Source organism: Cyprinodon tularosa, unplaced genomic scaffold (assembly GCF_016077235.1).
Source record: "Cyprinodon tularosa strain WSP-4 unplaced genomic scaffold, ASM1607723v1 ctg9, whole genome shotgun sequence".
NCBI lineage: Eukaryota > Metazoa > Chordata > Actinopteri > Cyprinodontiformes > Cyprinodontidae > Cyprinodon > Cyprinodon tularosa.
The window spans coordinates 2114359-2130510 of NW_024039673.1; the positions used below are offsets into that span (position 1 = coordinate 2114359).

General features: G+C 38.3%; 1 protein-coding gene across 6 annotated transcripts in view; it reads right to left on the reverse strand.

Moving 5' to 3' along the window:
* The window catches only part of nrxn2a (neurexin 2a), a 231765-nt gene extending 216646 nt beyond the window's left edge, over positions 1–15119 (reverse strand). For 4 of the 6 annotated variants that reach the window (XM_038273925.1, XM_038273927.1, XM_038273924.1 and 1 more), the window contains exon 1: positions 14738–15119. The gene's annotated coding sequence lies outside the window, so the exon portion shown is untranslated. The remainder of the gene's footprint in view (positions 1–14737) is intronic. The other 2 variants (XM_038273923.1, XM_038273926.1) reach the window with 2 other exon arrangements.
* Positions 15120–16152: the final 1033 nt, after the last annotated feature.

Here is a 16152-nt window from a genome sequence, read left to right on the forward strand (position 1 = left end):
TGATTTAGCTTTTTTCAGATCAAAAGAACGCAGACAATCTCATCATGATTAGAGATGCAACACCAGCAGCATTTCATAACGCTTTGACCTGCCATTTAAGATTATGGCAGATCCCGATTATTAACTGAGAACTGACTGACAATATTAAAGGCACATTTCTTTTGAAAAACATATTCTTTTACATTCACCTTGCCGAGTCTCTACCCTTACTCCCGCCTCTTAAATTGAAGTCAATTAGAGTAGCATTTATCAAATATTGGTCTCCTAAAATGAACTGTTGTGAAACCATATCTTGCTACTGCTCTGATACAAATAGATTTAAAGTCAAAAGGCCCACATATCAAACTTCAGCTATAAACCCAGAATTATTCCCTCAGTGGGGGTTTTAGACTGTCCAGCAATCTTCAGTTCATACAAGTCAACTTCAGGAATGTTAGACAACCCAATTTAATTGGAAAAACAAGAAAGAGCCAAGTATGCTTTCAGTGCACTGCCCATAAGTTTGCCATTGCTACTTTTCCAGGAAATCCTATCCAAGTGCCACTACCTGGAAGCATTATATCTGCATCGGGATATTTCCTCACAATATTGCTCATATCTCTATTAAACGGGAGATTTCTTCACTTTGGCCAGCAGCTTAAACCTGCCTGTGAAATTGGAAAAAATGTTTTACAGTGTCAGCAGCATCTAAGACTGGAGGTGAGGGGAGGATGGCTGTACAGTACCACCCACAAAGGAGCAGGCCAGTTTGTATACTAATTCTAATGTATTACAGTACTCTTTGCACTTCAGAGGGCATATTGCTGCTAAATACTGTCAGTGGCAGAGCTAGACTTTTATAACGGGGTGGCAAGGTATTGTTTGGGGAGGTCAATATATAAAGGGTTTAATTACACTACAAACAATAATCATTTTTAGCAAAATGTATATTGATTAAATTAAAGCTATTTATTTTCCAAAACCTATAGCATTATGTACTGTACAATGTATAATAAATTAAGTATACAGCAAAAATAGAAATTAACAAGTACAAAATGTCTTCCTTGGACTAATCAATTTCAGTAGAAAATACAAACTTGAGGTTTGTCAGAAGAAGTTAGGACAAGCAGTTGTGCACATTTAAATGTGTAGAACAAGAAGAATAATAGGACAAAAAAAAACAGCCCTTTAAAACGAACTATAGTTGACCAATGCCCAGTGATATGAAAACACCAAATTCACTCAGAACCGCAAAATTCTGCGGTTCTGGTGAGATGAATCAACATTTTATACAAATGATCTCACAGTTCTTTTAGGAAAATTGCCTATCTATTTCTGCTTCAAGACAATCAAGTAAGACAACCAAGTAACTGATAGAACATACTTCTATAGAACTCTATTATTTTCAAACTCACAGTGGTCTTTTGTCATCTTTTGTTGTGCGCTGACAAAGTTGCAGTGGTGCACAAGTTCTTTAGTCTCCTTCCATAATTTACCAAATGTAGCCTACTATCACTTCTGAAGCTTTTTAACGTGTCTGTAAGGGAACCAACCAGATCTATTGCTCTAACTAGATCAAGATGTCTGTATTGGAGCATGTCAGACTTTAACATCCTCAAACACTTTACAAAAAGTAAACAAAAGTACTATAAACTGTAGGTCAATTTGGGCTGAAAGACCTTTTGCTTATATTTTCCTATCTCCATTTCTCTAGTGAAATGACTTGCCAGCTCCTCAAAATTGCTGGAACTAGTCTCTCATAGTTCTACATGCCATGTACCTGCAAGCCCACCTCACATCTGAAAGTCGCTGGATTTTCATGTGGGTACATTTCTTTTTGAACATCAAGCCACTTCATATGGACAGCAGATCCAGACATGAGACTAGTAATTAGTGTAGCAATACTCATACTGTACGTAACATTAAGCTCAAGCACTGTGATGCAACATCTCTCTTACTCCTCGTTAATACAGCATTTAGTTTAATTTAGTACCAATAAATGTAGATACCAGCAAAGGAAATGTTTTTCATTGATCCTGTGTTCCACTGCCTTGTTCTGTTTTGAAGCCGTTTGGAGCATGAAGGACTGCATGTCAGCTAAACCAATGAAAAGTGTAGCAGGCTCGTACTGGAAGGATGCATTCAAGTCCGCTGGGAAATGTGACAGTTTTCTCCGCTAATGTCCGTAAAATTAAAACAGTGTAATGTTTTCAGCGAGGCGGCAACAGGGTTAGCAAGCATTTCTTCTAGCTTCTAACCCTCTGGCTCTGCTGCTGAATACTGTACACCAAGGGTCTGAAGCAAGCAAGTAAAAAAAAAAAAAAGCAGCAATGACCTCAACAATGTTTTCGCTCATGCTTAAAATAGTCTGGAACCTCTTGCTCGTCATCATGTAATGACAGGGGGGGGGGGGGGGGGGTGGAAGCAGTTTTAAAATGGTCTGGTCTGGGGCTTTCCACACCTGCTGTTGAGCATTTATTCCTTCTGAAGGAGCTTTGTAAATCCTTTATATACAAGCATTCCCATGCATACATACCGCTGGAGTTTGGTTCCAGGTGTTCACGGGTACACACTAATACTAAATACTAAGCTGCAGCTACACATATACCCTGAATAACATTGTGTAATCACCATAGTTTTATCCTTCCACACATGGATATCTAAGGAATATCCACTACTCCGGAAGCTCTTTTGATGCTTACTTTGGTTTTCTTTTGTCTTCTTTTTGGTGTTATTGTTCTGTTTTCTGTTCCTCTTGTCTCAGTGAGGTTTGGAAGCAGACTTCTAGAAGTTAATGCACATCTTCTGTTTTATCTATTTTGCTGTTTTGTTTTATTTTCTCTCTTTTCATGTACCCTTTCCTGTCTCTATCTTTCTCTCTCCCCTTAGTTCTTATGCCCTCTTCCTTTCTCACCTCCCTTTCTGTCGCCGTACCCGTTGTATTCGATTATACTCCAAAATAATTTTGAATGAAGTTTCATATACAAGCACCAAGTGGAACATTATGGCAACAACCATAATGGGCCGCTTGTGAAAGCAAATCTGTTTATCATCTAGCTCTGGGACATTGATTCCCAGAGCTATATTGGCGAAACAAGACACACACAAAAGCAGAGTATTTAGCACAGATGACATTTCAGAGATTTTGACTGTTTTCTGGCGCAGTCATTAAACTTGACATTACAGATGTAGTTACACAGTAAAATATTTAGATTGGAGAAAACTAATCATATTTTTTCTATATTATTAAAGGTTGGTAATGTTGGAGAGCTATTAAAGGAGAAGTTCGGTTTTTTACACTTTAAGCCCATTTTCTGTAGTGTCCAGGATGAAATCGAATGATCGACACCAAAAGTTTGACAATTGCTCCTGTCTCTGCTTTTTGGCTCATTTAGAATCAACCCCTGGCTGCTTTAGAATGGCTAGCATAGAGCATGTCCGATAATGTCCTTAAAACAACCTTAAACGTTCTTTTTTTTTAAATATGCTACTCACCGTGTCGTCAGCGCTGTTCAATGACGTTCCAAAAAAAGTTTCGTGAAGAAAAAACGTTCCTGTAGTGTTTTATTTAGCATTTTGTAAATCCCATTGAGTTCTGTTGGAATAGTCAATATTCCCCTGCCACCGGAAACGGAAATGGGGCCTGTTTACACAGTTGTAGTCTTTTCACTTCACTCTGTGTACTCCGACGTCGAGAATCAAGAATCCACCTTTCGTATTCCATTTTCAGAGTTTTTTAAAGTGTTTAACAGAGACGTTAGCACCTCGACGGACATGCTCTATGCTAGCCATTCTAAAGCAGCCAGGGGGTGATTCTAAATGAGCCAAAAAGCAGAGACAGGAGCAATTGTCAAACTTTTGGTGTCGATCATTCGATTTCATCCTGGACACTACAGAAAATGGGCTTAAAGTGTAAAAAACCGAATTTCTCCTTTAAGATTTAAAGTAACACTCACCCTTCCCCCTCCATTCAAAGCTATGTCCTTCCTCATAAATTCAGACATGCATCTCACAGCAGAACTCTGCAAAGCAGAGGGGAGCCGACTCCGACATTTCTTTCAATATATTTTGGACTTCAACCTAACTACCTCATGTCTCATGAAAGCATCTGATTGTTTTTTTCTAGTGTTGCATCTGCCGATACCATACCGATGTCATCTGTTTGAAATTGATGTGTGTGTGAGTATATATGAAGAACTGCATACTACTTGGATGTAAAATAATTGCCATCATAGCTTTGTCAAGCTGCTGCCTACCTTTGTGAAAGAGGAAAAAGACTAATACAAAGTGAAAGGTTTTATTGCCTACCTGGAAAGGGTGACAATAGTTGAATAAACTTTTGGCTCTTAAAATGGTATCAGTGCCCTATTTGTCGGTAGTCGCTGATACCACCATTTTAGAGCAGTGACGGGGCCCTGCCCGATACTGGTATTGGTATCGGTGCAACGCCAGTTTTTTCTATACAGACCGAATGGCAGAGATTGGTAAGAGTTTTTACAGGCTTGCAGCTCTCACAGACAGATTTTTTCATTCCTTTATTTGAATTCATAAGGAACTGACTACTCTCAGGATTGATGGACCATTTTGCTAAATATAAAAACTAATGTTTCTGAATAGGATTACCAACTATAGCTCTAAAAAGAATGTCTGACAATGATCATAGGTCGGAATTAAATTGAGTGGTGGGGAAGAAAAAAATGGAACTTGCCTTTAAACCCCTGCCTTTTCATCTAATGTTCCTTGCATCTAAAAAGACATTCTCTATAGGGTTCAGATTATAAACACCTTAACTTAAAAAACTTAAAGAGTCATTATCTTAGTTTTTGCTGAAAAATAGCTTTAAAATAGCCTATTTATTTGACCCTTTACATCTAAAACAGCGTTTGATTATCAGACTGACACCTTTGTAGTTCAGAAACGATGCATCTAGAAGCCTGTAGTCAATATCCTGAATTTACTTTGGGTCGGAAGTTTCTGCGCTGTTCGGCAGATGAGCATCCATGTTAAAAGCGTCTCACCGAGTAAATCAAATATCAAATCTTTCTATTCAAGATGGATTTTGTGGATACAAAGAAGCGACTGGCATCCAGCTCAACTTAAATACCTAAACTCCAGGAAAGGCGAAAAAAAGTCTAAAAAAAATTATATATAAAAAACCCTAACATAAGTGCCAGTGCGAGCTACAAGAACAAGCAGAAGAGTGATGCAGTTCTGTGTTTTGATCACAGGTGGCAGTATCTTTAGAACACTCTGTAATGCTTCTTTAAACCTATTTTAAAGAGGAACATGACCCAATTTTAGTTATTTAAAAATGAACTGGGTTAAACTGCTACCTTTACATTGGAATTTGTTATTAAGGATGCATCATCTGCTTAAACAGTAAAGAACACGAAACCTGAGCCATACTAGCAATGAGCATAAAGTCTGCAACAAGCATACTTTAGTATATCCTGTTTCATCTTACGTCTCATAATTTCTTTGACTTATCTTGAGTAGTGACAAACTGTATCTTTGGCCAGTCGAGCTGATAGTCATCCAATTCTGGATTTAAACTGAGCACCTGGTGCATCCCTAATTCTGATATTAGAGGATCAGGAAAATGTCAATAGAAATGTCAATTTTAAGCGAGACCATAAATACAGTCGTTTTTATTCTTAAAATGTAACCCTTTTTCTTCCAGCAGCATATTTGGTCCTTTGATTGCGCTTTGTGAGCATTCTTACTGAATAACATATATCTTGACAAAGTGATGTTGTGTTTTATTTCACTAAGGGCACCGATTATGCTGCCTGGGCACCTTTAGCTGAACAGTGCAGCTTCAGCCTCCTTCTACTCATTCTGTCACAACGATGGATGGGCTTAAAAAATTCCTACATCTGCAATGTAATACAACACTTCTGAATGTGCAAAGGTACCTTAAAGGGGCAGGGAGATAAAGCCACTTTGTTTGACTGTAGGGCTACATGTCTTAAGTTAAACGGTGAAAAAAATATCCCCTGCAAGGACTTTAATCAGCACCCCTTAGAAGTCATTACTCGATGATATTTTAGTTGAATTACAACTGAACCCAAAATCAAAAAAGGTTACTTCTTTTCTGCTTTCTACTACACTGTCCTGCGATATCTTCTTAATCAAGACTAGAACTGATTGCAGAGGTGTCAACCTCAGGAGGCCATCAGTTCTAAAATGCAGCTACCCCACAGTGTGCCAGGAAAAGTATTTGTTAAGTTAAGCAGCATAAAATGGAGTCAAATTTCCAGAGCGAAGGGAAACAAAGCATTTAAATAATGGGTGGTGCACACTTTTAAAACCTGCAAACATGACATATGTTTGTCACGGTCCCCAAACCTGAAGTAACATTTAAAAAAAAAAAACAGAAACTGTGCGGCTTATTTTTAAAGAGAAAAAAAGCTACTTGGATCTAAAAGCATTTGTATTCCTAAAGATTTAGAAAGGGTGTTCAAGACAGGAAAATCTTGCCCGGTACATTTTTTTTTCCATTCCCATTCTTAATGAACAAGAGCTGAGGTTTTCAAGAGACATTTTTGTTGCCGTGTCTGCTAAGTATGACAGACTCTGCTGACAACCTTTGATGAATCCTAAGTAGCATTGTGCTTACGGAAAATTACAGACCGCCTTTCACTCCTTTCCACCTACTGTACCACCTGTGGTGAAAATTACAGGTAATTTTACCGTCAATTATTTCACAGATATATGGCAGGACCAATCAGAGTTTTAAAAATCAGGAGCTGCTGCATATGCAAATGAATTATTTTTCTTCGAGGCCACCGTTTGGTCCATAACAGCAGGGTTCAGTGCTTCAGTCACATTTTGGAGGGTACAGGATGTAAAAAAGGATTAGGTAACATCTTAGTGATTAAAATCTGACTTTTCAGGTCAACTTTATAACATCCATGAATAATAAACTTGTATGTCACATGTTGGTTTCACTAGTACTTTCTCGGAATAAAGTAAAAATGTGTGGGAGCCACTGCTTAATCTAAAGACAGTTAAGATTACGCTAAAGCGAATATCGTATTAGCGAAATCACACAAAAAATGTACGTTATTTACAAGTTGTCTTTTTTAGGCATTCAGACAACTTTTCAATCATGCAATACAGATTGCAATATGAATACCAGTTGCACCCACATTTTTTGTCTTTTTATGACCTGTTGAATCTTGAATGCATTTCTGAAAACAGGAACATATATTTCAAGCCTTCCCTCCAAAAATACTGCAGTGCAGCCACTATTTAATATCACATGTTTTGTGTTTTATTCTCAGCATTACAAGACAATGCCTTAACCAGTAGCGGAACGCTGAAGCAAAGCAAAACAAGACTGTGCCAATTTCACCTGTAATACCCAATATTTTTGAAAAACCGAGCAAAAAGATGTGATTTTTGCTTTTGTGGATGGGTAGGTGTCTGCCCGTTCCATCTATTTGGTAAGAGTCTGACTAATAAAATTACCTTGGTAGAACAACTCAAGAATGTGATGCACCTCAGCTGCTACTGCTGCTGTGATTGGCTAAAAACTCAGGATGGGAGCAGTGGCGGCTGGTGGAGTGTTCTCCAGGTGGGGCTATAAATTCAAAGTAGATGTATACCAAAAACCAATCAAACTTATACCAAGTTATCACACCAGTATATTTAAACGAATGCCGAAAAAATTATAAAACACTTATAAACACAACAAGGAAGATGGCAAAAACTATTGACAGGTTTTGGTTTGACTAAGCTTTGGAATCAGTTTTGGAAGGATTAGAATTGGGGTTTTCGTTGAAACTTGAGCAGGAAGAGGCTCTATTCATTCATTTTTCAGAAGGAGGTATTCGTCTTTTCACCAACAGGCTGTTTGTTTACAATCCCCGACCAGCTTTCTGTCGCTCTAACTACGTCACAGTCAGTTGCGCTCATTATGTGGCAAACAATTGAATCCTTCTTTTTGCCGGATTTGAAGGATGGGTCCGGATAGTTTCCTATCTATCCTTGGTTATCCCAGGATTCATTGCGAAAACAAGCAAGCCGGTTGCTCCATGATCAGAGGAAAAAAAGTACTCAAGGTAGAACACTGATGTATATTGGAATTTCAGTTTAACATAATCTAAGTACATAAATAGTTCTTACTGAAATGAATTCAAATTGTTGTTTTAAATGGTTATTGAGTGAGATATGTAATGTTTGATTTATCTAAAGGTTTTTATCTGTTACTGTGTAAATGGGTTTGGCTGTTATTTAGGGACAGATTCTAATATATCTGCAGTGTGGGGACTATAAATCTGATATGATTTTTATTTTTTAAATGCTATTTTGCACAATTTGCTTAATTAAGTATTTTTGTTGTTAATTACAAGAGATTTTGCAAATATATTTTTTAATACATACATTGTTGAGATTTTCTTATATCTTTCTACCCCTTTTATAGAATAGATTAGATATCCAATATCCAGCTATGGATATTTTTACAGTAATGGATATTTGAAAAAATTGACATCAGCATGTTATTTACCTGACTATGGTTTATATCATTATATTTGCTTTTATTTATTCATGCTCCCGGTGGTTATCACCTTCATTCCACTCTGTAGATTGTAGTCTTTGTTCACTTTACAATAAAAAAAAGAAGAAAAAAAAGAAACGGTTTGGAAAAATTTGGTATTCATTCTTTTCTTGCTTTGTGTGTCAACTTTCACGGTTGCTAAGTGACAGAGCATACAGTGGTAAAAGCCGCCGAAGGGTGGACCTGTTTGAATTCACAGCCAAAACTCTTCCGGTCTCTTTATATACATGGACTTTGAAGGATCCAGTCCAGGTAAAGCGCGTCCTTGGAAGACGCAGCCCATAAATTCGAACGCACCCAAAAGAGCTACCTTACTTTTAGGAAGTCGTTAAGCTGTGCATAGAGCCTTTTCCACGTGGTATCAATCTGGCTTATGCAAGGTTATAGACCTCCATCAAGCACAACATTTCATATCATGATTTACACCCACAGCTAAAAGTCACACATAAAAGTAATAATAATTCAAAAAATCTAAAATATCTTCAATCTACATTATACAAAATGTGACACAGAAAAGAACCCAGGAAAAAAATAACAAAAATGTCAAAGCTTTAAAAGGACTTGTTTTGCTTCTGTAATTACTGCATGCACTTAACATGCACGATGAATGGCTCTAAACAACATAATTACAAATACAGTGAAATTCTTTGCACCAAAATGCTTGTTTGACCCAAAAAAGGGGCCAATGGGTCTGTCTCTTGTGATTTTCAGCTGTGCATAATAGCATTTTACATCCATGTTTCTACCCTTTGAAATAAGTGGCACAATGACCCAGATTGTAATTTAACCAACATTATGCTGCTGGTGTCACAACTCTAACTATACAGCCCTCTGGCAATATGACTTGTTCTGTGTAAAAGACTTTGTGTTATGTATTTCTACTTTTTTTTTTTCCTGTGGAGCAAAGTTCATTAGGAAATAAAGCACAAATGATGAAATAACTCAAGCTCCCTGAAGGTGTAGAGAGACAAAGATCTCAACAGTGACCTTTGTATTTGTTTTTTTTTTTATCTTCATCATCCAGGGACATAATCCCTGTTTGGCTCTGCAGCTGGCATGCAACTGAGTCACGCGTCAACCCTGATTAGAAGCAACAGTGGTCCGCGGGCCCCGTTCCTCTGCCAGAGCCAGGAGTGGAAAAGGCCAGGGCCACCACTTTCAGTCTGTGGGTATGACCTTGATGGGGTATGATAAAGAGGGAGCGACACGATTCGCAATGCCACACAATATCTGTAACCTTCCGCTTCCACAGTATGCAGGCTGGAGCTATTGAGCTGTGACACACATGTATAAAAGACACTCAAACATCCACACACACCATGTCAACTTTGCCCTCTTGTCATTTCAAGGAGTCTCCTTGGTCATGTCACCCCTCTCCCCCTGTGTTTTAGCTGGTCCTTTGTGATATTTCTTGATTCGGCATTTCTCTTTTATCCAAACAGACAAATGCTCAATCTGCTCACAGTCTCTTTGGGAAAAGAAAATATTTTCAAAATATTATTATTAATAATTCCAATGTCTCTCAGTTTAACATACAGGATGTTGTTGCAATGCAAGCAGCGACAACATTTCCATTTCAAAGTCTTCCCAAATGAAGACTTCATTGGAGGCAGCGATGACAGCAGATGTCTTGTGAGTCAGATAATTGCAGGTGATAAGTGCGGCTCTGAAAGACCCCCCTAAAGAATCCATCCATTATCTGACACGCTTGTCCCGGGTGGGGTTGCGTGGGGTGCTGGTGCCTATCTCCATCTGTCTAAGGCCAATTGACATAACAGTCATGTTTTTGGACTGTGGGAGGAAGCCGGAGTACCCGGAGAGAACCCACGCATGCTCAGGGAGAACATGCAAACTCCATCCAGAAATACCCCGGGCCGAGAATCAAATCCAGAATCTCCTTGCTAAGGCTAGTGCTACCCTCTGCACCATAGAACAGACAACCCACCCCCAAAGGAAGCAACGGAATAACAGAAATTCTACATTCAACAGAACAAATAAACAAAAAAAGAAATACTCTGCTAAAAGATTAAAGTTAATTTAAATCTGAAAATACCTTTATTGCTAAACCTTTATGATATCTGCAACTCGCAACTCTTTTTCTTTTCAAGCAGTTCTTGTTTAAGAAACCGAGTTGCATTTTCTAAAACCAAATTTAATCAGGTATGTCTGCTCCGGCACCATATATTTAAAAGTGTTAAGGGGAGAATTGTGCTGTCTTGAGATGAGGTGCTGACAGATTGCATGCAGAAGTCACATAATCGAGGTCAACTACACTATTCTCTCTTTGTAAAAACCATTTATTTTGGTCCTGGTATTCAATGGAAGCTGATGACCTCGCAGTAGCGAAACACCATGATATTTCTCGTCAAAGTTAAGTGAAGTCTGTCACCTGAAGCGCGATCTAGTTGCTGGCAGATATGACCTTATCTAGTGAGGAAACTGTAAGCTATTATCATGAACCCTGGATATGAAGGGTAACACTTTACTCTTGACTTCAGGTATTCACAAGGCACAGGCACTAATGAGAAAGCAATGGTACAGTAACCTTGAGGAAAAATATCACAGTTTGACCAAAAATATTTTTTTTAATGAAAAACTTTAAAACAAAAATGTAGAAAATTATTTAACAGTTGTTTTTTTATGTAAAAAAAGAACATCAGCCCTGCTGAAATATTGTAACTCATTTGTTATTGCAACTGTAATATTTTTTCATCAATAACAATTCTTTTGATCTTATTCAAGCATCAGTTCTTTGCAAAGAGATTCCATTCTTTTTAAAACTTGAAATATTTCTACAAGATCGAGGCCCTTTTTTCCACCAACCAATTGCAGCAACAGGTGGGGAATGAACAGCAGTACTGGATTTCAAACTTTAACTGTCTGAGGCTTTATTAAATCTTGATAAATCACTTATATCTACGGAATAATAGAGAGTTTTCTTTAAGTGAGCAAGGAAGCAGTTCTTGATTTTACTTGTGGTGGCAGAGTCCACTAAGAAAGGATCCTGTTTGGACTAGCGGAACAAATCCTGCTTGAAAAACCATTAAAGAAGCTCTCCTTTCCGTTTTTTTTTTCTAAATCAGGTAGCATTCAGGTGCACGGTGGAAATGGTTAGAGAGTTCAAGGCAAGATACAAATGATTTGTAAGCACTGTGAGACTACCGCACCTGAAAATCAATAAGCCACCAGTGATGAATGATCTACCATATGCTTCTGAGCTTCCTTTGGGTGCTAATTTAAAGGGCCATAACACAGTTTGTGTGGGATTAAATTGATCCAAACTGTTTCTGATTTGATTATGAGTGAACCACATAAGAGTGTAACCAGATGTTATGTTATGTTGGCTCAGCAAAAAAAGCCACAAAAAACAACTCTTGTTTACAAAAGCATTAAAAAAGTCTGAATAAATTTTAAAGGTATTATTTGTATAGCAGCTTTTTAACACTCTTTTAAGAAAGAAGAAGAAAAACCAGCCAGAGAAAGCATAATAAAAATACAGCTAGTGAGTATTAACTGCTAAGAATCCCACAATTAGCATATCCTTTTAAACTTTTCTTTTCTCCTTTCATTTTAATGGTCACTAGTTGAAAAACTAGAATTCCTAAATTCCTCTAAACTAAAATAAAATGAGAAGTTGATTTTACACTGAACAGAAATTTACAAAAGCACATTTGTCAATAAAAAGAAGCATGTTCAATTTCCAACCCTGATTAGGGAAAATGTTCCTTCCCGAAATATTATTGTCCGATAATTGTTCTTATGAACCCAACTATCTTAAGCTGGATGTACTGATCCACCAACAACAAATACAAGTAAAAGTATGCATCAGATGACAGGTGGAGCTGAATTTGCAAAGCAAATTGGTTTGCAGGAGGTGTAAGGAGGGCAGCCACACTCCATGTGAAATGAGCGGCAGCAGCACCCTTGGGCACCTCCCCTCAGTTTTGGGATAAATTAATCTAATTATTAAGGGGGAAACTCAAGCTGTGATCAGAGTTACTACCGTTGCAATGAAGAAACAAAGACGCAAATACGCCACACCAAACAAACACCAGCGAGTAGGAAAGTATCTTCCAAATAGTGCACCATGGCAATTTGTGCCTTCCACTAAACAATAGGTGGTGATTAAATAAGCTGTTCCCCTTTGCTCAGTCACAATAATCTAGTTATAATGTGCAGGGCTGTAAATATGAACTGAGAATGAGGCGCCCTAATCCACAAGACAAATGTCTTTTAAAGAAGATAGAGCACGTGCGGTAAATTGAACCAGGGGCGGAGCTAGAGGGGGGGCCGGGGGTGGTAATGGCCACCTTTACCCAATCATTGCGTTTTTCCTCCATAATACAGACAGTGGCAGCAGTAATACTCTCAAGTGATACTACAGTAATATTCTCAATATTTAAAACATTTTAATTTTTCATAGATTAACAAATACTTGACAACAAAATGCTGTGGTTAATTATACATATCAATATACTAACATTACAGATAATAACTACAGAATTCATGCTCTTTTCAGAACTAGATTTTGTGTTATGGGGTAAAGAGAAACTGCAAGTCTTCAGTTAAATCATAGATAAATAACTATTCTAATAGAAAGTAGTAGCAGTAGTAACTAAACAATTTTTGTAAATATTAGTCCTTTTAAATATCAATTTTATGCAGAATGATTATTGATAAAGGTAGGTAAGTAATGACAATGGAAAAGAACTCAAACCTGAAAGAACTTTATCCACTATACCTTTTATCTAGATGGATTTTTAAATATATGCCTCTATTTGTTAGCAAAGACTGTAGGAAAGTATAGTTTGTCTTTATTTGGAAAATATGGATGTTGTGGTTGTTCATTTTCCTGTTGGATCAGTATAGATTGACCCTAAGGTTCTGGTTCTGATCCGCTTTCGGACACCCTTCAGTGTACTTTGGTTATTGTCACAGTCTTGGTTCTGTTATGTTTTCTTTTTAGTTTTCAGTTTTATTTTGTTCCATGTTTTCTGGTTTTAGTGGTCTAATTCTTATTTTGTTGTGTTCTCTGGTTATTTTTCAGGTTTTTATTTGTTGCCCTCGGCTGCCCCTCCTTTTTCCCAACCTCCTTTCCTGTCTGCTCTGTTCACACCTGCTCCCAATCTGCTCGTTAGTCCTCTCTTTGTTCAGTCTCATAAATACACTCCTTATGCAGTTCCTCAGTGGCTGGTTCCTTGTCAAACTTTGACCTACACCGTCTTAATGTGTCTTACCTCGTCATGATTGTTTTCCCCTGATGTTCCCATGGTTTCTGATTTGTTTAACTTTTTTCTTGTTGGATTTTGTTTGTTTACCTCGCATTAAATCTACAAAAAACTCACCTCTGCCTCCCTGCCTCTGCATTTGGACCCACAAACCTCAACCCAATCCTGACAGTTATTGCCATGCCACACTTATAAAAATGTTCTGGCTACACCTCTGATTTGAACCAAAGCTAAAAAATGTAATTTAACAATTAGATTTTTTTTGTAGCATATATGCTTTAGTAAATTTTATTTTCCTTTTCCCAACTTTTTTTTTCATATTTTGTTTAGAGCCGAATGGGCTGCAAGTGTTCCACCCCTTTCTCACTCATTCTCTTTTTATTTAAACTGGCTTCTCCTCGGGCACAAAACAGAATCCCTCTCAATAATAAATAGGCTTCCTCGAGCATTTTACAGACACGGGCCCTGCCTGCTGCATGACTCAAAGACCACCTTAACTTCACTTTTCTCCCCCCATTTTTCATCAAATATTCAGCCTCTTCACCAGCCGTCCTGGCATGTGGTGAAATCATTGCAGTTTTCTGTACCAATCCAAAGGAAAAGCCCCCTCAGTATGAGGCGCGTGCACAGCCTAACCACGGGGCATGTCTTCCGGCACGCAATTAGGCGACCTCATCCGCAAAAAAACCGTGCTGGGATTCATAAACCATACCTCTCTCCTCTTCCATCCCATTGAGCTGACTGTGAACGCATGCAGAAATCTAAAAACATAAAAACCTGCATTGACTGATATCTTCAAAAGAAATAAGTAAATGAGAGCAGCAGATCACGAATAGAAACAGAAAACAATTCACTGACATAGAAAGGAAAAAAAAAACACAGCCTCGCAGCTTTAAACACACATTCACAGCATGTATAATGTGGCTTTCCGCTGCGGCACGCTTTTAAAAAATAAAAAAGCTATTACCTCCGTCCGTAAGGTCGTTTATGTGTAGGAGGCGCGCGGTGTCATTTACCTGCGCATCATCCAGCGCTCTGACACATGGATACAGAGGAGGGGTGGATTATTCCAGCCAGGCAACAAAAACAAAAAAAGGAAAGCACAATGGAGAGAGAGAGAAAGGAGAGAGGGAAAGGAAGATAGAGGAGGAAAAAGTCCGAAATTTTCAGCAGAGATGAATGCGGCAGATGAATCCCCCTGTTTTCAGAGAGTCTCCCTTATGTTTGGATGTTGCTGTGAGGATGAAAGCAGGCAGGGAAGCCCAGCAGAGCTGTTCTGCTCTGTGCAGACAAAGATGCTTTCTCTCCTCCGCCGCACTGAGGGCAGCAGCAGCACATCCTCCCCCCTCCTCCCTTCCCTCGACACTTGATGGTAATAGTTTAGCAGGTAGCTTATAAGGGTTGAGGGCGCGGTCAGCGCTGTTGACCAATCCTGCACCCCATCAAACTATAACATCAGCGTTGCCAAGGAGGATCAAACGGCGTTTAGTAACCTCGCTTAGTCAGGCAGGTGTATTATATTTATTTTACAATGATCAGGTATCAGGATACAGGATGCATATTAGGTTTCCTGTCCTCTAACTCCATTAACTCTCTGTCCTCTTTTCATTCTGCTTGCGTGCCCTTGAGCAAGGTGCAAAGGAGAACTCACCAGTTTCAATTAATGTCCATTTTGATAGACAAATAGCAGCAAAAGTAGAGAAAATATGGAACTCAATTAGTTTAAACTGAATCATGAATAAATAAAGATGATTTAAACAGGCATTCTTCCTGAAAATAAATGTTACGGCTCATTATAAACCATTTTGATAGTCTTATAGTTTATCCTCTTCAAAAGCAGACTTAATCTATAACTGGGATGATTTAATTGTTAGAACACTCAATGGCGTAACTATTGGTAAGCAGAGACTGCAGTTGTTTAGGGGCCCCCAACCTCTTAGGAGCCCGAATTGTGGACGGTTCTTTGCAGATGTAATGGTGAGAGAAATTCCTCTTAAACCCACCTGATGCTCAGTGTATTCTCATTATCAGTTCGTATGAAATCTTATGAAAAGTTATGCACAGTAATTTCGTACGTTTTTGAAGATTTTTTAGTCGTATTTCGTCGTATTGTTACGTCTTGCCTCGAGACAAGATATCCTTGCGCATGCGCATCTTACGCACCATTCAATAACATAGAATTTAACATACAATTAACCCTAACCCTGACCCTAACCCTAACCCTAAGATACAAAACAGCAAGCAAAGTAGTTAGAGACATCAAGAAGTAATTATTGCACTGTTTTTCCCACTTTTACGTCCGTCTGCGGATCTGCTTTTTTCGTCTGTCTGGCTGCGCATGCGCACTGATCTGTTTTTTCGAAGAAAAACGTCAAAAACGTA